We start from the raw sequence: 26,665 nt of genomic DNA, 5'->3' as shown, positions 1-26,665 counted from the left end.
CAATGTATGGAAAAGCTTCCTCATAATTCAATAGAGTGTGATTTTTGGTCACTGACAGATGAACTCATAGAGACAATATTCTCATATGATGATATGAGGAGTTTACATGAAGATTCTGAGATGATATGAGGACATATTGAGTGTTATGAGGAGAGACTCTCATTATTAAGTTCTTGGGTGTGATGAATAATTTCCTCAGGTGGTGTATAATCAGTGTGAATTACGTAGTTTATCCCTAAGAGAATTAATGTGATACTGAGTGAGATACAAGAAGAATTTTAATTCTCAATTCTCAAGGTCTCATTAATAAGTTAAATCAAACTCATCAATATGATGAATATCATATTGTGAGGATAAGCGAGTAAGCGAGAAGGAAAGAATCACATTATTTACCATACTTTTGATCTGATTCTAAATTTGCCTCGAGAAATGAGCTTTTAAATATATCGAAACAGGATAGGACCGAGTACAGAGCCCTGTGGGACTCCACTGGTGACTTCACGCCAATCTGAGGTCTCACCCTTCACTGTTACATATTCACTGTGTGTGTGTGTGTGTGTGTGTGTGTGTGTGTGTGTGTGTGTGTGTGTGTGTGTGTGTGTGTGTGTGTGTGTGTGTGTGTGTGTGTGTGTGTGTGTGTGTGTGTGTGTGTGTGTGTGTGTGTGTGTATGTGCGCGTGCGCGTGTGTGTGTGTGTGTGTGTGTGTAACAATAACAAAGCATTGTATATCTATCGTGCCTAGATATAGAGATACAGACAGATATAGAGACAGACAGACATACACACAGTCAGATAGACAGACAGACAGTCAGTCAAATAGATATCAGATAAACACATTGAAAAAGACCTCCCCCCACCTCTCTCTCTCTCCCTCTCTCTCTCTCTCTCTCTCTCTCTCTCTCTCTCTCTCTCTCTCTCTCTCTCTCTCTCTCTCTCTCTCTCTCTCTCTCTCTCTTGATATACGCTTCATCAAAGCCTAGTAAAGGGAGCGTTTATTGACAATACTCCTCTGACTGGCTATTGTTCCACAAGCATATTGATCCGTGTGTGGCTGGGCCAGTGTGGCTGGGCCAGTGTGGCTGGGCCAGTGTGGCTGGGCCAGTGTGGTTGGACCAGTGTGGTAGGATCAATGTGGCAGTTGCAAGACACAGTTGCAGCCACAGTTGCAGACAGAACCCGAACAGTGAAAGCTAAGCATATAAGGTTCAAGGCTACGTATCACTGATACATTCTAGACGACGGGAGGGTGAAGGGGAGAGAGACGGAAGAGACGGGAGAGGGTGACGGAAGAGAGATGAGGGAGAATATGGAGAGACAAAGAGACAGGAAGGCCGGGAATAGTGTTGGGACCGATTAGGAAGCAAACAAGGGGAGAGAAAGTGAGGGGGGAGAGAGACTGGGAAGGAAGGGAAAGGAAGTCGTTATGGGAAGGGGAAACTAAGTTGGACGGAACAGCAAGGCACAGAGGGACGAGGAATCAATAATCAACAGGTAACGTAGCTTTGTCCGCTCCACAGGTGGGGGTTCCGGGGTCAGATGGGGTCTTGGGGTCAGGTGTAGGGGTTGCTGGGGTCAGGTGTGGGGTACTGCGGTCAGGTTTGAGGGTCCCGGGTTCAGGTGTAGGGCTCTGCGACTCTGTGTTTAATCCTGAAGGTCCTACAAGCCGAGGATTCTTTCCTCAGTCTTTGACGGCTTTGGTTACATTTATTTAACAGTTTACAAGCATTGAAAACTTGTCAATCAACTGTTGTTATTGTTATAAACAGCCTCCTGGTGCTTCGGAGCTCATTAACTGTTTAAAATTGTAAACAAAGCCGCCAAAGATTGAGAAAAGATGGACAGGTTCGTAAGTGCTTGCGTAACTGCTTCGTGATTCTGGCCCCAGGTTCGTAAGTGCTTGTGTAACTGCTTCGTGAATCTGGCCCCCAGGTTCGTAAGTGCTTGTGTAACTGCTTCGTGAATCTGGCCCCCCTGGAATGCTATTCTATTCCCAGGCATCAGCCAGCGAATCAGTTGACAATACCTTTGCTCAAAACTTAGACCAGATCTCAGTACAAACTATAGATAGACAGATTCCTGGAACTTGAGGAAGCAACATGTCCTAAAGTCAGCTTCATCCAACCGACAGCTGATTCCAGACACTTATTCCTTATTTGTTAACGCAATATGTGTTTAAAATCGTTTTTTTATATATAAATTTAGCTTATTATTAGAATGTGTGTCTGTGTGTTGGATGTTATAGACAAGTACTCGGTTAATCTTGACTCGATTGGAGGTTTAGATTCGATTGGAGGCAAGTAATCGGTTAATCTCGGAAGAATGGGAGGGAGGGAAAATGAGAGAGAAAGAGAGGAGAAAGCGGATAGAAAATGAGAAAGAGAAACGCATTAGACCCCGGGCACCGCTGGATCAGGCATCATTACATATTTCCTCGCCTGACTGGGATGAAGAGTTCAAGTCGAAGGCATAGCTCCTCAAATGAGAGATCTCGACTGAGATTGAAATTGAGATCGGTAGAAGGAGCTTTATAAGCTTGGTATTAGTTGTACCCTCAGCTCGGCCAATCATATACCAGTTTACATCCTCGTCCTCTCATTGGGCAATACAGATATCGAGTAGATAACGACAAAAGCGACGCCGGAACACAGATGGCCGCCATTTTGGCCTTAAACAAAAAAACACTTTTGTTTATGATTTACTAAAGACATTTCAGCCACATCAATTAACATAAACAAACATAAAATCAATAATTGTTTACTGTAATTTTGTTTGAGTATTAGTGGGTGTGTGAGTGTGATAAGAGTGAGATAGTGATAAGACTTGTGATAGCGTGACAGATGGGCTCTTACGCCAGTGTGGGAGCATAATAAAATAGTGTTACACCTCTCACTATCTCCTCTCACTCTCCACCCCTCACTCTCTCCCCTCACCCCTCACCCCTCCCCCCCTCCCCCCTTCACCCCTCCCCTCTCGAGGAATCAATAGCCTGCATCTGTTGCTCCGTTGCTGTTGTTGTTGCTAGGCTTACCGTTGTTAATGGTAGTCTTGCCCCTTGCTGTTGAGGAACGGTAAACTCACAGGAATATACTCTAACAGGAACATATTCACATACTCACAGGAACACATACTCACAGGAACACATACTCACAGGGCCATACACTCACAGCTGGGAGCTAACTCCAGGGAACAATCCCAGAAAATATAAGTTAATGAGATTCACATCTAGGCGGATTTTACACTGAAATTCATACGGGGAATCAGCAGGAGAGGTCCTAGCATTAGCAAGAGAGGTCCAAGGATTAGCAGGAGAGTTCCCAGGATTAGCAGGAGAGGTCCTAGGATTAGCAGGATAGGTCCTAGGATTAGCAGAGTTCCTAGGATTAGTAGGAGAGTTCCTAGGATTAGTAGGAGAGGTCCTAGGATTAGCAAGAGAGGTCCTAGGATTAGCAAGAGAGGTCCTAGGATTAGCAGAGGTCCTAGGATTAGCAGAGGTCCTAGGATTAGCAGAGGTCCTAGGATTATCAGGAGAGGTCCTAGGATTATCAGGAGAGGTCCTAGGATTAGCAGAGGTCCTAGGATTAGTAGAAGAGGTTCCAGGATTAGCAGGAGAGGTCCTAGGATTATCAGGAGAGGTCCTAGGATTAGCAGAAGACGTCCTAGGAATAGCAGAGGTCCTAGGATTAGCAAGAGAGTTCCTAGGATTAGCAGGAGAGGTCCTAGGTTTAGCAGGAGAGGTCCTAGAATTAGCAAGAGAGGTCCTAGAATTAGCAGGAGACGTTCTAGGATTAGCAGAGGTCCTAGGATTAGCAAGAGAGGTCCTAGGATTAGCAAGAGAGGTCCTAGGATTCTATGTTTACAATGTCATCTTAACATGAGGGTGAGAGGAAGAAGGGAGGAGGAGGAGGTTATCTTGAGGTTATCTTGAGATGATTTCGGGGCTATAGTGTCCCCGCGGCCCGGTCTTTGACCAGGCCTCCACCCCCAGGAAGCAGCCCGTGACAGCTAACTAACACCCAGGTACCTATTTTACTGCTAGGTAACAGGGGCATAGGGTGAAAGAAACTTTGCCCATTGTTTCTCGCCGGCGCCTGGGATTGAACCCATGACCACAGGATCACAAGTCCAGTGTGCTGTCCGCTCGGCCGACCGGCTCCTAGGGAGGGTGAAGAGGCAGCACCAATCAACACAGGTTTCTCTCCCTGGCGCCAAGCTGTCAGATTAATGATTGGTGCGGCGCCAAACGTGTCCAGGGCCAATCCCCCCCTCCCCCCCTGCTGAACGCTTGTGATAACTCGCTATCCCACACTCAAGGTCATTGTGTTATCGTGTACAAGAGCACAATAGATAGCGTCCGCCACCATGCTAAAGAGCGATTGTGTTCCGTGCTGGAGTAATCTACTCACCTAGTTGTATTCACCTTTGGTCCCGCCTCTCAACTGTCAATCAAGTGGTGTACAGGTTCCTGAGCCTATTCGGGCTCTATCATATCTACACTTGAAACTGTGTATGGAGTCAGCCTCCACCACATCACTGCCTAATGCATTCCATCTGTTAACTACTCTGACACTGAAAAAGTTCTTTCTAACGTCCCTGTGGCTCATGTGGGTACTCAGTTTCCATCTGTGTCCCCTTGTTCGCGTCCCACCAGTGTTGAATAGTTTATGCTTGTCTACCCTGTCAATTCCCCTGAGGATTTTGTAGGTAGTGATCATGTCTCCCCTTACTCTTCTGTCTTCCAGTGTCGTAAGGTGCATCTCTCGCAGCCTATCCTCGTAACTCATGCCTCTTAGCTCCGGGACTAGTCTAGTGGCATCCCTCTGAACATTTTCTTTGTGTGTGTGTGTGTGTGTGTGTGTGTGTGTGTGTGTGTGTGTGTGTGTGTGTGTGTGTGTGTGTGTGTGTGTGTGTGTGTGTGTGTGTGTGTGTGTGTGTGTGTGTGTGTGTGTGTGTGTGTGTGTGTGTGTGTGTATGTGTGTGTGTGTGTGTGTGTGTGTGTGTGTGTGTGTGTGTGTGTGTGTGTGTGTGTGTGTGTGTGTGTGTGTGTGTGTGTGTGTGTGCGCGCGTGTGTGTGCGCGCGCCATGGGCTGGGTCAGAGAGTCTGACAGAGGTGACCTTGGCTACAGACCAACAGATGACTGACCGCCCGTCGATAGAAACATCAACCAGACATGGCCCGTATAGTGTTCTAAAGCGGTATCCGGCCCAGGAGAGTATACCAGGACCTGGATATGAGGTATGAGGTATGAGGCCACTCTCGTCCCCTTCCACCTGTCTTCCCTATCCTGCCTACACCCCCTGCCCTTTACCTTCCCTTCTTGCCTTGTCCAATTACCTTCCTTCCCTCTTTGAATGTGTCCCCTATTTGGGGAAGGAAGGGGAGGAGTCTCACACACACACACACACACACACACACACACACACACACACACACACACACACACACACACACACACACACACACACACACACACTCCATACACAGTTTCAAGTGTATATATGACAGAGCCCAGTAGGCTCAGGAATCTGTAGATCAGTTGATTGACGGTTGAGAGGCGGGACCAAAGAGCCAGAGCTCGACCCCCGCAAGCACAACTAGGTGAGTACACACACACACACACACACACACACACACACACACACATATACACAAAGGACCAAAGAGCCAAAGCTCAACCCCCGCAAGCACAATTAGGTGAGTACACACACACACATACACACACACACACACACACACACACACACACACACACACACACACACACACACACACACACACACACACACACACACACACACACATACACACACACACACACACACACACACACCACACACACACACACACACACCACACACACACACACACACACACACACACACACACACACACACACACACACACACACACACACACACACACACACACAGCTGTGCGGGAGGTAATGGAGGGGCGCATTAAGGCGACAGCTGAAATCTGAAATGCGCAAAATGAAATGACAATGAGCTGTGTGTGAAACCTATTTGCAGAGTTGATGGACTGTTGAGTGTGTGTGTGTTTGCTCTCGAGTGTGCGAGGGGGAACTCCCGAGTGTGCGAGTGATTGTGCGTGAGTGTTCGAGTGATTGCACTCGAGTGAGGAAGTGGTTTCAAATAATGAAAAGTAGTTCATCAATGCCCAACAAAATGCCTTGAACTGATAAAAGTTTTCCCTACTTTATCATGAAGAAACACGTAATCAGATCTAACTTATATTCTTTAATACACTTAAAACAATATCTAACTCGATCTCAGATTCGATTTATTGAAATCCAATCAATCATTACTCTCAATTCTGTCACTCAAAATTCCAGATTATAACTCAAATGAGAACCTGAATAGTATACTGAAGTCTAAAATATGTTGAGTATACTGACATTGTAGTAATAATGACATCAGAGTGTTTACATCACGTCAGCTGACTTGGTGACAAAGATTATATAGCAAGAGGCGCCACTCAGCGTGCTTACGTGGCCTCTTGTGCTAACGTCTGGACAGTGGCGCCGCTCTGGTGGTTGGCGGCTGAGTTATCCAGTGTTTACAATGTGTTGTCTGACACTTATATTACTGAGAGAGAGAGAGAGAGAGAGAGAGAGAGAGAGAGAGAGAGAGAGAGAGAGAGAGAGAGAGAGAGAGAGAGAGAGAGAGAGAGAGAGAGAGAGAGGAGGGGGGAGACACAGAGAGAGAGAGAGAGAGAGAGAGAGAGAGAGAGAGAGAGAGAGAGAGAGAGAGAGAGAGAGAGAGAGAAAAAAGAGAGAGAGCGAGAGAGAGAGAGAGAGAGAGAGAGAGAGAGAGAGAGAGAGAGAGAGAGAGAGAGAGAGAGAGAGAGAGAGAGAGAGAGAGAGAGAGAGAGAGAGAGAGACAGACAGAGCAATCTAACCTTCTATTTTGACAATAGCTACAAAAAAAGTGATAAAAACAGAATACATGCGAGAGTGAGACCTCTGTGATGATCAGAGCAACATCGTCCAGGTCTTACTCGACACTTCGATCCCATTCACACGCCCCAACTAACCTGTCTAACGTAACTATGAGAATAATCTAGTAGCTTGGCAACCTTCAGGTGTCTTTATAAGGAAGTACAGTTTATCACGAGTACAATCACCAGTTAATGATTGAGTTAATGACTATTAGCTATTATTAATGACTATAAGGATTAGTGAGATTACAATTTTTGTAGGATCCTCTCGGACGTAGGTTCGAATCCTCATCACGGCCCTTGTGGATTTGATCATCTGGAAGGCATCTTCATTATCCCGGAGGAAGAAATTGTTTAGGATAAAATACTTATTTAATATCTTACCCAAAACGCTGTGTGTATTAGTGGCTTTAGGCAGAGTATATACTAGCGTTTGCCATTCCAATGGAGAGGAGAGACCTGCTGCATGGGTAACAGCTTCTCCCCCGTATCTATCTACCCTGACTTTGCGCCCTGGAGAGGCCACTCCAGACCGACAACCGGAGCTCAACTCCACAGTCTCCTGAGACTGATAGATGACTACTGCTATATTAGCTCTATCTAGAAATCCAACATTATGTTTGTAACTCATTGTATATGAATGAATTATTTTCCCCTAAATAAAATTATCAATAATTAATATAATTATCAATTATCATCTTGGCAAGGAGACACAGTCCTACATGGCCCAGAGGGAGTAACCCACACCCCCAGGACCAGCAAATATCGTAAATGTGTATCCTACTCCGCCACGAAGCTCCAGACGTGACAAGTCGCCTTCCCGGAGCCAGTAGTCGAGTACTCAGCCATGCTCAGCGCCCAGCCATGCTCAGCACCCAGCTACCCCTAGCTCCCAGCCACACCCAGGGACTCCTAGCCACACCCAGTGACTCCCAGCTACACCCGGGGTTCGAACCCCTACCAGCCACGCCCAGTACACCAGCACCAACCTCGCCAGCAGACATAACTGGACGCTGCTTGATAATCAATACGTCAAGTAGATCACAACTTCATCTGCATGTGATCAGTGCTGACCCGAGTGGTGATATCTGTCCGCTCTGATGGCTACTTTCCTTCTCATGATGCTTCTGTTCACCCAGCAGTAAATAGGCACCTGGGGCGTTAGAGAGCTGCTACTGGCTGCTTCATGTGTGTGTGTGTGTGTGTGTGTGTGTGTGTGTGTGTGTGTGTGTGTGTGTGTGTGTGTGTGAGGGGTGTGTGTGTGTGTGTGTGTGTGTGTGTGTGTGTGTGTGTGTGTGTGTGTGTGTGTGTGTGTGTGTGTGTGTGTATGTGCGTGTGTGTGTGTGTGTGTGTGTGTGTGTGTGTGTGTGTGTGTGTGTGTGTGTGTGTGTGTGTGTGTGTGTGTGTGTGTGTGTGTGTGTACTCACCTAGTTGTGCATGCGGGGGTTGAGCTCGGGCTCTTTGGTCCCGCCTCTCAACCGTCAATCAACAGGTGTACAGGTTCCTGAGCCTATTGGGCTCTATCATATCTACACTTGAAACTGTGTATGGAGTCAGCCTCCACCACATTGCTTCCTAATGCATTCCTAATGCTTCCTAATGTGTGTGTGTGTGTGTGTTTATACTTACCTAGTTGTGCATGCGGGGATTGAGCTCTGGCTCTTTGGTCCCGCCTCTCAACTGTCAATCAACTGATGTACAGGTTCCTGAGCCTTTTGGGCTCTATCATATCTACACTTGAAACTGTGTATGGAGTCAGCCTCCATCACATCACTGCCTATTACATTCCATTTGTCTACTAGTCTGACACTAAAAAAATTCTTTCTAACGTCTCTATGGCTCATTTGGGCACTCAATTTCCACCTGTGTCCCCCTTGTGTGTGTACCACTTGTGTTAAATAGCCTATCTTTATCTACCCTATCAATTCCTCTGAAAATCTTGTATGTGGTGATCATGTCCCCTCTAACTCTTCTGTCTGCCAGTGTTGTGTGTGTATAAATGGTATTACCAGCTTAGGGTTGAGCTATATTGGTCAGAGTTCCTCCCCCATCCACCTCCACGCTCCTACTCTAATAACACACGAGTAGGAGGGGGTGGGGGGGCGAGGGTTCCACACCCCTGACCTTTCTGCAATTGAGGGTCAAAGTTCACAATCCCCCGCCGCAACGCTTATCAAGAACCTTGAGAGGTTATATATATATAAACATATACAATTATAGCTCTATTTCCTTTCAGACATGCTAACAGTCTACGGTGTCATGGTCGCCAGATTTCACTATCATAGGAGCATGGTGGTAGTGTGCGGAGTAACATTGTGAAACGCTTCAATGGTCCCCATAGCTGTATGGGGATGATATAGATGATCTAGCTGCGCTGTATATCTACGAGCGCAGTCTGGTGTAACATGTAGGTTTATAACCTTCCAATATATTCAAAATTAACGAAAAAGCAATGTAAAGGATCTGGGTGTACTCATGTCGGAAGACCTTACCTTTAATGAACACAATAAAGTAGCCGTCACAACTGCAAGAAAAATGACAGATTGGATAACAAGAACTTTTCACACTAGAGATGCTATACCGATGATGATACTCTTCAAGACGCTAGTGCTCTCTAGAGTGGAGTACTGTTGCACAATGACAGCCCATTTCAAAGCTGGAGAAATCGCTGACCTGGAGAGCGTGCAGAGATCCTTTACTGCTAGAATCCACTCAGTAAAACATCTAAACTACTGGGACCGACTAAAGAGCCTAAATCTGTATTCTCTTGATCGCAGGCGGGAGAGATAGATAATAATTCTACACGTGGAAAATAGTAGAGGGGCTGGTCCCAAACCTGCACACAGAAATAACACCACATGAGACCAGGAGGCATGGCAGGATGTGCAGAATACCCCCGTTGAAGACCCGAGGTGCAACAGGTACTCTGAGAGAGAACTCTATCAACATCAGAGGCCCGAGACTGTTCAACACGCTTCCACTACACATAAGGGACATAACTGACCGACCCCTCAGTGTTCAAGAGAGACTATCAACATCAGAGGCCCGAGACTGTTCTACACGCTTCCACTACACATAAGGGACATAACTGACCGACCCCTCACAGTGTTCAAGAGAGAACTATCAACATCAGAGGCCCGAGACTGTTCAACACGCTTCCACTACACATAAGGGACATAACTGGCCGACCCTTCACAGTGATCAAGAGAGAACTATCAACATCAGAGGCCCGATACTGTTCAACACGCTTCCACTACACATAAGGGACATAACTGGCCGACCCCTCACAGTGTTCAAGAGAGAACTATCAACATCAGAGGCCCGAGACTGTTCAACACGCTTCCACTACACATAAGGGACATAACTGGCCGACCCCTCACAGTGTTCAAGAGAGAACTATCAACATCAGAGGCCCGAGACTGTTCAACACGCTTCCACTACACATAAGGGACATAACTGGACCGACCCCTCACAGTGTTCAAGAGAGAACTATCAACATCAGAGGCCCGAGACTGTTCAACACGCTTCCACTACACATAAGGGACATAACTGGCTGACCCCTCACAGTGTTCAAGAGAGAACTTGATAAACACCTCCAAAAGATACCCGATCAACCAGGCTGTGACTCATACGTCAGGCTGCTCGCAGCCGCATCCAACAGCCTGGTTGACCAGTCCAGCAACCAAGAGGCCTGGTCGGGGACCGGGCCGAGGGGATGCTAAGCCCCGAAATCATCGCAAGGTAAGGTAATCATTAGTCGGCTGGGCAGACCCGACCAATGCTAACGTTGGTCGAATATTGGGCTGCCACCATTTATATATATATATATATATATACATATATATATATATATATATATATATATATATATATATATATATATATATATATATATATATATATATATATATATATATATATATATATATATATCGTACCTAGTAGCCAGAACGCACTTCTCTGCCTACTATGCAAGGCCCGATTTGCCTAATAAGCCAAGTTTTCATGAATTAATTGTTTTTCGACTACCTAACCTACCTAACCTAACCTAACCTAACTTTTTCGGCTACCTAACCTAACATAGCCTATAAAGATAGGTTAGGTTAGGTTAGGTAGGGTTGGTTAGGTTCGGTCATATATCTACGCTAATTTTAACTCAAATAAAAAAAATTGACCTCATACATAATGAAATGGGTAGCTTTATCATTTTATAAGAAAAAAATTAGAGAAAATATATTAATTAAGGAAAACTTGGCTTATTAGGCAAATTCGGCCTTGTATAGTAGGCTGAGAAGTGCGTTCTGGCTACTAGGTACGACATATATATATATATATATATATATATATATATATATATATATATATATATATATATATATATATATATATATATATATACATATATATATATATAATTAAATATGATCGAAAAAGTTAGATTAATACTTCTAACACGAATTTTCTCAATATTTCTTATGTTTCTTTTCACTGTCGATGGTAATTGAAAAATCAATTCTCCAAAATTCATTTTTATTTCATTTAAATAAAAATGAATTTTGGAGAATTGATTTTTCAATTACCATCGACAGTGAAAAGAAACATAAGAAATATTGAAAAAATTCGTGTTAGAATTATTAATCTTACTTTTTCGGTCATATTTAATAATATATGTTTACAAGAAAGACTGCTACCAAAATATATATATATATATATAGTGTGTGAGTATATATGTATGTATATATGGCCAGCGTCGACAGTGCCAGAGGTGTGGGCGGTGCCAAGGAGGGTGCCACCGCCCAGCGATCGTTAGACAGGCGCTGGCACTACTTCCCAGAGTGCCACCACCACCAGCTGAGTAATTACCATCAGGTTGTTATATAGTGATGGGGGTGGTTGGGTGATTAGTGAGGGGGGAGGGGAGGATGGTGATGGGGAGGATGGTGATGGTGAATAGTCAGTCCATCCTCCCATCACTCACTCACCCCTTCCCATTTGGGAAGGGGTGTATGGTTGGGGCCTCGTGGCTGAGTGGACAGCGCTCGGGGGTCGTAGTCCTCAGGGCTCTGAGAACAGTTTCACCCTGATGCTCCTGTTCACCTAGCAGTAAATAGGTACCTGAGAGTTAGACAGTTGCTTTCTGGGGATGTGTGTGTGTGTGCTAGAAATTACATACAGTAGACATAATAGAGAAAAAATAGATTGGTTCGAAAGGCGGGGTCCAGGAGCTAATACCTCGCTAATAGACCATTCCTGGTCCCCCAGGGCGGCCAACAACTCCAAATTAATGGGTAATGGGCCCCCACCTCTTCCGGTGACTCCCATTTCCCTGTGGCTGTTGAGTTCTTCTCCCCCTGTGGCTGTGGGGTTCCCCACTCCCCTGTGGCTCTGGGGTTCCCAGTGAGAGGTGGTGTGGGGGGTGTGGGGGGTGGTGCTGGGCCCACACTCCCCCCCCTCACACAGTCCATTACTAAGTCATCTCCTGGGACCGGTAAGTATGTACTAGGGGCCAGAGTGGGTTTACTGCGCTCTCTCTTTCTCATATATATATATATATATATATATATATATATATATATATATATATATATATATATATATATATATATATATATATATATATATATATATGTATATATATATATTGGTGTATACTGGCAGCAGGTTTTCTTTCAAACATGTTTCATTGAATATGACCGCATATTCTGTATTTATTATTTTCTGGTTTAGGGCTTCTATCCCTCTAACTATTTTCTTAGCATCAGGGCTTAATTGAAATAGGAGTTCTCCAAAACTCATTTTCGTACTTTTAAGGTGAAGAAAAGAAGTGATTTACTAAATCACTTTAGTAAATTACTAAAGTAAATTTACTTTAGTAAATTTACTAAATTACTAAATTTACTAGATTTAGTAAATCACTTCTTTTCTTCACCTTAAAAGTACGAAAATGAGTTTTGGAGAACTCCTATTTCAATTAAGCCCTGATGCTAAGAAAATAGTTAGAGGGATAGAAGCCCTAAACCAGAAAATAATAAATACAGAATATGCGGTCATATTCAATGAAACATATATATATATATATATATATATATATATATATATATATATATATATATATATATATATAAACTCCTTGTCTAGGACTGAAAGGATGCTAATATATTCTTCATCTATGCATAAGCTACAAGATTATTTTGTTCACATACTCTCCCGGTGATAAGCTGGGAGTGATGGTTAGTGTTAAGGAGAGGGATAGACATGGAAGAGGGGATGGGATAGGGGGTAGTGAGAGTGAGAGAGAAAGGAGAGGAGGGGGGACAGAGGGGAGGAGGGGAAGGGGGGGATAAGGGCCGAAGAATAAACTCCACCAGACAAGAAACAAGACAGGAAAGTTTCCAATCACTTCACCGTAACAAGGATGTCTCCGCCCTTCCCCGAGGCCGCCTCACGCAACAGTGCCATCTATTGACAGGCTGTGCATACTCTGAGTGCCAGAGACGAAGAGGAAGGGGTGGGTGGGAAGCAGAGGCACTTAGTGATGGGTTGTTAGTCAACCAACAACACTTAGGGATGGCAATACTTGCAAGACAACCCCCCCCCCCCACACACACAGAACACGAACAAGGGAACGCAGGTGGAGACTGAGTACCCAAATGAGCCACAGGGTCGTTAGAAAGAACTTTCAGTGTCAGAGTAGTTAACAGGTGGAATGCATTAGGCAGTGATGTGGTGGAGGCTGACTCCATACACAGTTTCAAGTGTAGATATGATAGAGCCCAGTAGGCTCAGGAAACCTGTACACCTGTTGATTGACGGTTGAGAGGCGGGGCCAAACAGCCAGAGCTCAACCCCTACAATCACATGGAGGTGAATACAACTAGGTGAGTACACACCTGCACCAGCACGCGAGCCAGGCTTGGAAAGGTCAGAGCCACCTCTATAAAGAGCCATGCACTCCACGTAATCCAATTTACTGGGATATAAACTGCTAATTGTTATATGTCATCAGACTGACAAAGTATCGTTCATGTGCTCATCTCCCGACCCACACCCACACACACCCACACACACCCACACACACCCACACACCCACACACACCCACACACACCCACATACACCCACAATCACACCTACACACACACACACCCACATACACCCACAATCACACCTACACACACACACACACATACACCCACACACATACACCCACAATCACACCTACACACACCCACACACACCCACATACACCCACAATCACACCTACACACACACACCCACATACACCCACAATCACACCTACACACACCCACCCACACCCATCCACACAACCATCCTACATCCTACTAACAAATACCCTCCTACAAAGTACAAGAAATAATCATAAAGATAAGGCTACACATCTAGAGGCATGTTTAACAAACATCAACATGATCAAACATCAATCATTATGGAGTTCTATGACGACGTAACGAAAATAAGGCAGGACAGAGAAGGTTGGGCAGATTGCGTATTTCTTGACTACCAAAGCTCCTTTGACACAGTACCTCACAAGATATTATTAAACAAACTTGAAAGGCAGGCGGGAGTAAGTGTTACTTACTTACGGGAGTTACTTAAGTGTTACGTAAGTGTTACGTAAGTGTTACGTAAGTGTTACTTACTTACTTAAGTTACTTACTGGACTATTATATGTTAATGTCTACAGACGATGTAAACCTAATTACGTGAGTTAAGACAGATGAGAATTTTAAGATTATCCAAGACGACTTAAACAAGCAAGCAGAATTGTTGAAAGAAATGGCTATTGGAGTTCAAAACGAGCAAGTGCAAAGTGATGGGAATGGGAACTAGCGATAAGAGGCCAAAGAGACAACACACAATGAAAGAAAACTACCTCCTCCTAACACTTAGGAAAAAAGACATGGAAATGGACATAACAACAAATCTAAGCTTCAGGGAATCATATGATTAAGATAACCCACAACACAACCCATACAACACAACCCCTAACACATCAACCCAGTACGACAAATCTCACATAAACTTCCAACGTAGTGAACATGTCTCAGGATAGGCAGGCGATGAGTCACAATAACGTGGCTAAAGTATAATGACAAGACCACACACTGAATGGGAAGGGACGATGACGTTTCGCTCCGTCCTGGACCATTCTCAAGTCGATTGTGACTTGACTCAATGAACTTGAGAATGGTCCAGGACGGACCGAAACGTCGTCGTCCCTTCACATTCTAGTGAGTGGTCTTGTCATCATGTCTCAGGACATTAACCCAACCCGCCTCTCTTAAAGGTCAAAATACAATACATACAACAGCTAGCGTCTTCAAGTTCAAGAAGCCACACTGACGGAAGAGCCACAAGGAGATGTCTTAGCACCCATAGGGTTACAAACCCATGAAACCGCCTACCCGCCAAAGCTGTAAATGCCGAGACATTACTTCAGTTCTTAAAGAAGTTGGTCAAAATTCTCAAGGTTAATGGTACCAGCTCAAGAACCTAGAATACAACACCAAACACAATCACCCTAATACAATCACCCTAATACAATGCACAATACAACATCCACTAACAATCACAAAACAACAATTACAACACAACACACTCAGGAAGAGAAGTTTGCCATGGAGATATCCTGAGAACAATGAGCTGGGAGGAAGATTGGGAACCTACCTAACCACCTGTCCTAGTCCAGCTGGGGAACCCCCTACCCACCTGCCCCAGCTGGGAGTAAGCCTACTCCTATATCACTGATGCTGGGATTGATGACTCTAGCTCCTGGCACCCTCCTCTTCCTCCTCTCTCACAACTCTCATATAATTCCCTCTTCCCTCTCTCTCACATACCTGCTTCCATATATACCCCTTTTTCCTATCCTCTCCTATTCTCCCCTTTACCCTATCCTACGTTATCCCAATTCCTCTTCTTCTCGTAAGACTCATTTGCCTCACATTTTACAGATTTCTCGTGGGAAATCAGAGTTGGATAAGTTTCTAGGAGGGAGGGAGGGAGTTTGCCCAATATGTTGAGGACAATGAGGCAGGGGAGTCACAGGGCTTAAAAGCCTGCCTGCTCCCTCAGCCCTGATTGTAGTGAGGCTGGGAGACTGTCAGGGCTTGGAGGTGTCCCTGAGGGGGGCTATCACCCCCCCAAGCCAGTTTCCTGAGGTTAATGTGTCACTCAAGGTCAACCTTCTCCCTGGTATTGATGTGTCCATTGCTCTCTGCTCTCCTCCTCCACTATCCCTGCCTCTCTCTCTCTTCTCTCTCTCTCTCTCTCTCTCTCTCTCTCTCTCTCTCTCTCTCTCTCTCTCTCTCTCTCTCTCTCTCTCTCTCTCTCTCTCTCTCTCTCTGGGCGAGTGAGAGAGAAATATGTAATATATGATGCCAGGAGTCAGTGCATTTGACAACTGATGGGTAGAAAGTCTGGGCTCCAAGAGATAACTGCTCGATCCTGTGGACATAGTTAAAACACTCACAAACACACACATACACACACTCACACACACACACACACTCACACACACACACACACACACACACACACACACACACACACACACACACACACACACACACACATACACACACAAACAGGTGGACATTAAGTACCCAAATGAGCCACAGAGTCATTAGAAAGAACGTTTTCAGTGTCAGAGTAGTTAACAAATGGAATGCATTAGGCAGCGATGTGGTGGAGGCTGACTCCATACACAGTTTCAAGTGTAGATATGATAAGAGCCCAGTAGGCTCAGGAACCTGTAAACCAGTTGATTGATGGTTGAGAGCGGGACCAAAGAACCGAAGCTCAACCCCCGCAAGCACAACCGGGTGAGTACAACAGTTCCTATGTCCGGTCCTGTGAGCGGACATAACACCAAACCTAACTCCAGAGGCTCTTCATAAACAATATAACATCAGCAGCACCTGCAACAGTTAGTACATCATTCAGGAACCTAACTAAGGAGGCGTTTAGATCGCTGGAGACCGCCTGCAAGAACCATTTCACAGTTTGCAACAAAGTTATTCCCAGAATTGCGAAGGATGGGGTATGAAGAGAGACTGAAGGAACTAGACCTGACGACGCTAGAAAAGAGAGAGAGAGAGAGAGAGAGAGAGAGAGAGAGAGAGAGAGAGAGAGAGAGAGAGAGAGAGAGAGAGAGAGAGAGAGAGAGAGAGAGATGATAGATATGTAAAATACTTATGAGTATTGACAGTGGAAAGAAAGGAAACTAGCAGGGGGAAAGCGCCAAGCCATTACGACTATATAGCACTCGGAAAGGGTCAGGATAAGGATTTGGGATGGGACAGGGGGGGAAGGAATGGTACCCAACCACTTTGACGGTTGGGGATTGAATGCCGACCTGCATGAAGCGAACCCGTCGCTCTACCGTCCAGCACAAGGCTATTGACAGTGGAAAAAGAGGAATCGTTCATAATGAATATCAATAGGACTCTACAGGAGGCCTATCATAAATAAGTTAGGAAAATAGTTCAGGAATTATTGCATTAGACAACCGGAGGATGGAAAAGCGGGGTCCAAGAACTAAAGCTCGATCCTGCAGGCCCCAACAAGCGAGTACATATAGGTGAGAACACACACACAGTCACATAATCCAAATATCAAACAGAATATTTATCAAGCAAATTGCACTCTGCTAAAATACCAGAGTCAATACCGAAGATTAAAATATACGAGGACAGTCGACTGGCCTTGCCTCACTCTACCCCCTCCCCCTGGCCCACTCTACCCCCCCCCTGGCCCACTCTACCCCCCCCCTGGCCCACTCTACCCCCCCTGGCTCACTCTACCCCCTTCCCCCTGGCCCACTCTAGGGGAGAGGTGGGCTCGAACCCCTGGGGGTGGTGGAAGGTTGACGTAGACGAGTGATGTAGCCAGCATTACTCCCTCTCGTATCTATGGAAGAAGCAGTAATTAGGGACCTGCTTTAAGCCGATTGGCAGACCGTGTTCTGGGGCCATGTTGAAACCTGATCTGTGGCGCGGGAGGGGGAAGGGGAAGGAGAGGGGGAAAGGAGGAGGGGAGAAGGGGAAGGAGAGGGGAAAGGAGAGGGGAAGGAAAGGGAAGGTGGGGCTGAGGGGCTGGGATAAAGGGGCTGAACAAGGCATACCAGCGGCGCCAGTGGCCCCATCAGTCACGCATGGCGTCCTCTACCTCACTAAACATACTCCCTTTTCTCAAAGATTTCTTGTGTGCTGGTCTGGGGTTCCTCACTCCTGAAGGATTCGAACCCAGACAGCCAGGACTCCAAACACCTTAACGTATCCAATACTTTACCCACTAGACCACACTCCTTAACACAAGGTACCATCCATGCTATGATATCCTGCAAGAGTCAAATAGAGAGAAAGATCTGGGGGTTGATATCACACCGAACCTGTTCCCCCCAGAGGCGCACATCAAGAGGATATCATCAGCGGCGTATGCTAGACTGCCCAACATAAGAACTGCCTTTAGAAACTTGTGAAAGGAATCGTTCAGGACCTTGTATACCACTTATTAAATTATAACACCTGTTGTATTCATTCATCTTGTGGCACCTGTTGCCATCTTGTGGCACCTGTTGCCATCTTGTGGCACCTGTTGCCATCTTGTGGCACCTGTTGCCATCTTGTGGAACCTGTTGCCATCTTGTGGCACCTGTTGTCTTCATTCATCTTGTGGCACCTGTTGCCATCTTGTGGCACCTGTTGTCTTCATTCATCTTGTGGCACCTGTTGTCTTCATTCATCTTGTGGCACCTGTTGTCTTCATTCATCTTGTGGCACCTGTTGCCATCTTGTGGCAACTGTTACCATCATTCATCTTGTGGCACCTGTTACCATCTTGTGGCAACTGTTGCCTTTATTCATCTTGTGGCACCTGTTGCCATCTTGTGGCACCTGTTGCCATCTTGTGGCACCTGTTGCCATCTTGTGGCACCTGTTGCCATCTTGTGGCACCTGTTGCCATCTTGTGGCACCTGTTGCCATCTTGTGGCACTGGTTGCCATCTTGTGCCACCTGTTGACACCATACGTCTCTAATCTTCCAAAAACTATCTTCGGAGCTTTTCAATGACCTCCAAAGATTACCTGGGTTGTACCTGAATGGTGTTCTGAGAGTTCCCTTCATCCCCAAGCTCCGCCTGGGGGGCCAGGAGCCAGATTCACGAAGCAGTTACGTAAGCACTTACGAACGTGTACATCTTTCCTCGATCTTTAACGGCTTTGGTTACATTTATTAAACCGTTTACAAGCATGAAAACTTACTAATCAACTGTTGTTATTGTTATAAACAGCCTCCTGGTGCTTGGGAGCTCATTAACTGTTTAATATTTGTAAACAAAGCCGCCAAAGATTGAGAAAAGCTGTACAGATTCGTAAGTGCTTGCGTAACTACTTCGTGAATCTGGCCCAGGCTAGACATGAGAGCTTGGCCCAACAGGCTGTCAATTTCTCTTTCAAAATCTGAAGCGTTCATGTTGATATCAGTGTCAGTATCAGGGCTTTGGATGTCACGCAATTGCTGTCCGGATCTTCCACTTTCGTGCTGTTTATTGGGATGCTAATGTCCTTATTATTTTTTTTAAGATTTATCTAATATCTTTGTCGTTCTCTGTGTATGAATCTTAATTAGTTGTTCCTGCAGAAATCAAAATGATTTCCCGGTTGATTCGTTGTCGTTTTCTGTGTATGAATCTTGATTAGTTGTCGTTTTCTGTGTATGAATCATGATTAGTTGTCGTTTTCTGTGTATGAATCTTGATTAGTTGTCGTTTTCTGTGAATGAATCTTGATTAGTTGTCGTCCTCTGTGTATGAGCCTTGAGGAGTTAGTGTAGGTGCTTAACATTTGCCAATTCTAAAATATAAAATCTTACTTTTTACCTCAACTCACAGCGGAACGTCACATAAATAGAAGAAATTCTGAGATACGAGGACAGGTTAAGAAACCTGAACTTTTTAAAATGGAGGAAAGCCAGAGGAGACATGATTACGGACCATAAAATACTAATATGCAGTTAAACAGGAACGAAATTTAAGGGCAACTCGTGTAAACTCTAAAAAACTAAGATTTAAGAAATGAATCGTTCAATATGGGAACAATTAATACTGGAATGCATTTAAGGACGAGGTGAAAATAAATACCTTGAAAGCAGGTATGAGAAAAAGAGTGATAAATTGAGGACACAGGTACTCCAGTTTCCTGGAAGAGGAGAGTCGAACCCCCAGAAATATGTATCCCTACCCGCAAGCTGTTAGGAAAGAACTATTAGATAAGAACGCACATACTCGTAACTGTCTCAATAAAAGCCTCTCAGCACGCCTCGACTTTCTCTCCCAAGGGGCTCCAAGACCTGCCTTCTCCCAAGACTCTAGGAATTATCTCAGAGCCTCAGGAGTTCCCTTTCTTGGGGTTCCAGGCGCTCCCAACCCGTCTTGGCTCTTGCAGTACACTGCTCCAGCGGTATTATCGTCATTACTCCATAATCACACTACATATGAAGCCATCAACAAGGCCCAGAGGATACAAGCAAGTCCGACAATGATCAACGATACACGATGCAGTTTTCTCACTCGCGAGCTTCTGACGGAGGCTTGTGATCGGTGTATTGGGTCTTGTGGTAGCCTCCAGCCCCACCGACGTGTCTGGGGTAATGCATGAGGTCTTGGGGTCGCCTCTAGCCCCACCTACGGCGTCTGGGGTAATGTATGTGGTCTTGGGGTCGCCTCCAGCCCCACCGACGGGGTCTGGAGTAATGTATGAGGTCTTGGGGTCGCCTCCAGCCCCACCGACGGGGTCTGGAGTAATGTATGGGGTCTTGGGGTCGTCTCCAGCCCCACCGACGGGATCTGGGGTAATGTATGGGGTCTTGGAGTCGTCTCCAGCCCCACCGATGGGGTCTGGAGTAATGTATGAGGTCTTGGGGTCCCCTCCAGCCCCACCGACAGCGTCTGGGGTAATGTATGAGGTCTTGGGGTCGCCTCCAGCCCCACCGACGGGGTCTGGAGTAATGTATGAGGTCTTGGGGTCCCCTCCAGCCCCACCGACGGCGTCTGGGGTAATGTATGAGGTCTTGGAGTCGCCTCCAGCCCCACCGACGGAGGCCAGGACGATATATGTGGCCCTCGAGACGCCCTAATCCTATACGATATATGCTGCATTCAGCGCGAGTGCCCCTAATACCCATGTGCTCACTTGTCAATGTCATTCATCACGGAAACACACATATATGGCAGACATAAACAAGCATACACAAAAAAGACGAGGAAATATAGTCGGAATGATATATTATAAACTAACATATTCCAAATATCTATAATGATACGAGAAAGACGTACATATATGTGTGAAACATACATATATAACCATATAAAACGTGTGTGAGTGTATAACTTAACATATACAGCGGTGTTCGTGTGCAGAGGTGTTCGTGTGGCCAGGCAGACACACGCCGCTATTGACAAATACTGTGACATTTATATGGCATGTTTTAGCTCTGTTTATAAGCTGATTATACGTATTATATTCGCACCTGTAGCTCATACCGGCTTATTTGCTCCCACCACTCTCTCTCTCTCTCTCTCTCTCTCTCTCTCTCTCTCTCTCTCTCTCTCTCTCTCTCTCTCTCTCTCTCTCTCTCTCTCTCCGTCCCCCCCTCTCTCTCTCTCTCTCTCTCTCTCTCTCTCTCTCTCTCTCTCTCTCTCTCTCTCTCTCTCTCTCTCTCTCTCCCTCTCCCTCTCTCTCTCTCTCTCTCTCTTTCTCTCTCTCTCTCCTATTCTATCACTGTCTCCCCCATTCTTTCTCTAACCCCCTAGTGCTTTTTCTCTTTTACCCTTTATCTCTCTCCTCCCCCTGCTCTTTTTCTTTCTTCCTCCGTCTCCCCCCCCCCCCGCTCACTCACTCTCTCTCTCTCTCTCTCTCTCTCTCTCAGGTCCCCGAGGACAGCTGACTGACTCTTGGACACTGAATAACGAAGCTCGATAATATTTCCCTCCTTTATCAGAGCACCTGAGCACCTGTGTTTACACGAAGATGGAGAGAGGTGACGGAAGAGGAATAAAGACGGTGCGGAAGGAAGACGAGGACACAGAGGGAGAGGGAGTGACAGGCAGCACAGCTGGTTGATGAAGATGGATGACAGGGACTAGAGACAGAGGGACGGAAGATGGATGATAGAGCTCTGTGAGGGGATAGGCAGGTGAAGGGAAACAACAGAGTGGTGAAGGGTAATGGATGAAGGGAACGAGAGAGAGAGAGAGAGAGAGAGAGAGAGAGAGAGAGAGAGAGAGAGAGAGAGAGAGAGAGAGAGAGAGAGAGAGAGAGAGAGAGAGAGAGAGAGAGAGAGAGAGAGAGAGAGAGAGAGAGAGAGAGAGAGAGAGAGAGAGAGAGAGAGAGAGAGAGAGAGAGAGAGAGAGAGAGAGAGAGAGAGAGGGAGGGAGAGAGAGGGAAGGAAAATGGGTAACAAGTACCAAGAAGACAGAAGATCAGAAAATAGGTGGAGACGAATAATAGGGATTGAAATAAACACAAGGAAACTATTCCCCCTATTATCTATTGCAACTATTTAAGGTGTAAACGTAGACTAATAGATGTCGATCAGGCTACTTGAGAAGGGCAGACTTTGAGCTTTAATTATCATAGTTTGGCCCTAGTTAAATTACGCCTGAATCTTAAGAAAACGATACACAACACCTTGGCTTAAGCAGTGATTCAGAGGAAAGGTGCTCCAGCAGGGGAGGGAGCAGGTGGTGCTTCAGCAGGGGAGGCCAGATAGTGTTCAAGCACTTACCAACCAAGGGGCCAGATTCACGAAGCAGTTACGCAAGCACTTACGAACCTGTACGTCTTTTCTCAATCTTTGGCGGCTTTGTTTACAATTATCAAACAGTTAATGAGCTCGGAAGCACCAGGAGGCTGTTTATAACAATAACAACAGTTGATTGGCAAGTTTTTATGCTTATAAACTGTTTAATAAATGTAACCGAAGCCGTCAAAGATTGAGGAAAGATGTACAGGTTCGTAAGTACTTGCGTAACTGCTTCGTGAATCTGGCCCCAGACTACTATATAAAGAACCTCCTAGGACTAATGATTGATAGATAGATGAAGATTAAGCTACCGAAGAGGTGGCACGGGCATGAATAGCCCGTAAGTGGTAAATCATATTGGGGAGTGAATGTGATCTTAGATTATGAGCTCCCTGGAGGCACTCTATCAGCCCTTAAACTGCTTCTAACGACCGTCGCGCCTCACTAATCGTGCCACCCTAAACGAGCAATTCAGCCTCCTCTCTGAGTGGAAAGAAATCGATCCCAGAGGTGACTAGGTAATTGGCTCTCTCTCTCACTTCTCTGGTAATACGCTCTCTACTACCTCTACGACACGCTGTGTAAACTGTCAACAATTCCCACGTCCAGTCTACCTTGTAAACTGTTAATAATTCTTGTTTACATGATATAAATTAAGGGTTTTGTGTGGTTTAAGTCCTTATTTCCTATCACTGAGGCAACTGGTTCACTTCCTCCATTATTGCCTGGCTCTTGAAAGGTGTAAGCTATATTATATATATATATATATATATATATATATATATATATATATATATATATATATATATAGTTTACAAATTATCTTCTTCAAATTTTGAGTGTGGTTCAGTAAATCAACTATATCCCTCCCAGAACATTTCCCTATACGAGTTTGGCATTATGCCCGTTCGGGGTCCAGACAGACAGCCACACCCCAAAGCAGGTTGGGCTCCACCTCTTGGGCCTATTGATTCCCAGGAGACCATTGTGTATATCTCAAATTTCTATCTTAAGGTGCATTTTGACATGCTATCAAACGAGAGGTAGTCAAATGCTACGCCTCAGTACCGTAGACTTTCACGAGTTCAAATTATTTGAATAGTTAACTTTATGAAATTATTAATTTAATAATTAATAATGTAATTGTTAAATTAATAATGAGGTAATTATTAATATAATTATTACAATTTTTAAAAACTATGATTTCCATTTTTTAATAGGTATATTTTTATTAAAGTAATAAATCAAACAGGTTAGTGGAAATTTTGTTACAAACTCAGTTCGTAAATACCAACTGATGAATAGGATGGAGTCAGTCAGTAAAGTATTATTATGTATATTATTATGTATACAAACCGATTCCAGTGATGATCTGAACGGCATCAATCATCGTTGATGAACGTGACTCAAGTCTCCTCTGAACCTTGTTCAATACACACCTCGCAATGTTCTAAATTACAGATGATTTATCATATATAATTTTTCTTTACCATCGACGTTAAACCGGATTTTTGTTACCTTGTCAAGAATCGCACCGCTCCTGTGCCAGGTAAGTTCACTACGGGCTCACCATAGCCCGTGCTACTTGGTACTTGTTCCAAGTAGCTGAATCTATTGTCAATATTGTATAAGGGAGCAGAACCATGCATATAGAAGGTATAGGAGCGTAGTTACAGGTCACTGAAGCTCGTAGCGTCAGGTTAGATTGGTTCATTCGGATATAACAAGATAAAATATAATCACTTGTTAATTATACATTACATTAATCAGGAAGCAATAATGTGTAATTAACACACAAGTGATTAACCCACACAGGTACACTTAGCGTTGGAGGAATGCTTTAGTCTGCCCTTAATCATGGTCTGTAATGAAGAAATTAGTAAGTAGGTGAGTAAGGAGCAAAAAGCAGAATTGGGTGGTTTGTTTTGAAGTACAGGTGCATAAAGATGCCACACCAGCAACCAGTGGCGCGGTGAGCGGTGCCACAGAGGTGCCACGGTGCCATTGCTCGTCAGCACCTGTGGAGCCAAAGCCTATGCAGCCTGTAGAACCAAAGCAAGATAACATACCCCCCCAAAAAAATAAAGATTGTTGAAAGTAACGAGATGCTGCTTACCTGATGCGCTTTGGGTAGGGACGTTGGTGGAAGTGGTGATTCCTCCTCCTCCCTCGTTACGGCTAGTACTGTCGTTACTCTCGACGAGGCAACATCTTGTCAAGTAACGCAGGAGCAGTAGTATATCCTCACACACACTGGCTAACAACGCCGTTCCATGGCTAGCCTTCTCCCTCCTCCAGCCTTCAGAACACAAACATCCGAACACTTGCTTTCCAAGAATCGTCGTAGTCCTCAGAAATCAAGTTGTAATCAATAATATTCTGATGTTTCTAGCCGTCGCAAACATCCATTGAGGCGTGGCTAAGGAGGTTCAAAGCGTGGACGTCAACTGTCCCCCGGATAGACGAAGATAGAGAGGATAGAAAGGCAACTATCCCGCCATGACGCACTAAACTAAAGACTGGGGGGTCGAGCCTGGCTCTCTCACACACACACTCCTATCCCGACGCGCGGTTGCCACACCTCACCCGCGGTAATATTCAACACTTGCTACACCCCACATGGGTAATATTCATCACTTGCTACACCCCACATGGGTAATATTCATCACTTGCTACACCCCACATGGGTAATATTCAACACTTGCTACACCCAACATGGGTAATATTCAACACTTGCTACACCCCACATGGGTAATATTCAACACTTGCTACACCCCACATGGGTAATATTCATCACTTGCTACACCCCACATGGGTAATATTCATCACTTGCTACACACCACATGGGTAATATTCATCACTTGCTACACCCCACATGGGTAATATTCATCACTTGCTACACACCACATGGGTAATATTCATCACTTGCTACACCCCACATGGGTAATATTCAACACTTGCTACACCCAACATGGGTAATATTCAACGCTTGCTACACCCCACATGGGTAATATTCAACACTTGCTACACCCCACATGGGTAATATTCATCACTTGCTACACCCCACATGGGTAATATTCATCACTTGCTACACCCCACATGGGTAATATTCATCACTTGCTACACCCCACATGGGTAATATTCAACACTTGCTACACCCAACATGGGTAATATTCATCACTTGCTACACCCCACATGGGTAATATTCATCCCTTGCTACATCCCACATGGGTAATATTCATCCCTTGCTACACCCCACATGGGTAATATTCAACACTTGCTACACCCCACATGGGTAATATTCAACACTTGCTACACCCAACATGGGTAATATTCATCACTTGCTACACCCCACATGGGTAATATTCATCCCTTGCTACACACCACATGGGTAATATTCATCACTGGCTACACCCCACATGGGTAATATTCAACAAAATATTTGAGTACACCATTAAATACTCTTCTCTGGACCATTCCCAGCAATACACGTTTAAGACATGTTTTGCTGACCCACTTATCATCATCGACTAAAACAATATACAAATGGCATTCACTAATATTAAAGACCAAACAAAATCTCTGATACTAAACTGAAAAGCAATAAATATGACTAAAGATAAAAGATTGCACTCTGCTATCAGTCCCCCCCATCAGCTGAGCTGTAAGTGATCCGTTTTCTTTAATTATTTAATCGATCACTTTGTCAGTCATATCCCACATAATACAGTAACATATATATATATATATATATATATATATATATATATATATATATATATATATATATATATATATATATATATACATATATATATACTCAGGCCTCATAGGCACTTGGTGCCTGGGGTAAAAGTGCCATTAGTTTTTGAAGGAGTTGGGTTC

General features: G+C 44.8%; 1 protein-coding gene across 1 annotated transcript in view; it reads right to left on the bottom strand.

Annotated features, from left to right (window-relative positions):
• LOC123749923 (uncharacterized) overlaps positions 1 to 25,291 on the bottom strand; it is a 40,023-nt gene extending 14,732 nt beyond the window's left edge. The window contains 1 exon segment of the mRNA XM_069337193.1: positions 24,897 to 25,291. The gene's annotated coding sequence lies outside the window, so the exon portion shown is untranslated.
• Between the last annotated feature and the right edge of the window lie 1,374 nt (positions 25,292 to 26,665).

Source organism: Procambarus clarkii, chromosome 4, assembly GCF_040958095.1.
Source record: "Procambarus clarkii isolate CNS0578487 chromosome 4, FALCON_Pclarkii_2.0, whole genome shotgun sequence".
Lineage (NCBI taxonomy): Eukaryota > Metazoa > Arthropoda > Malacostraca > Decapoda > Cambaridae > Procambarus > Procambarus clarkii.
Note: the sequence above shows the minus strand (reverse complement) of the source record. Positions and strands in the feature narration are given on the sequence as shown.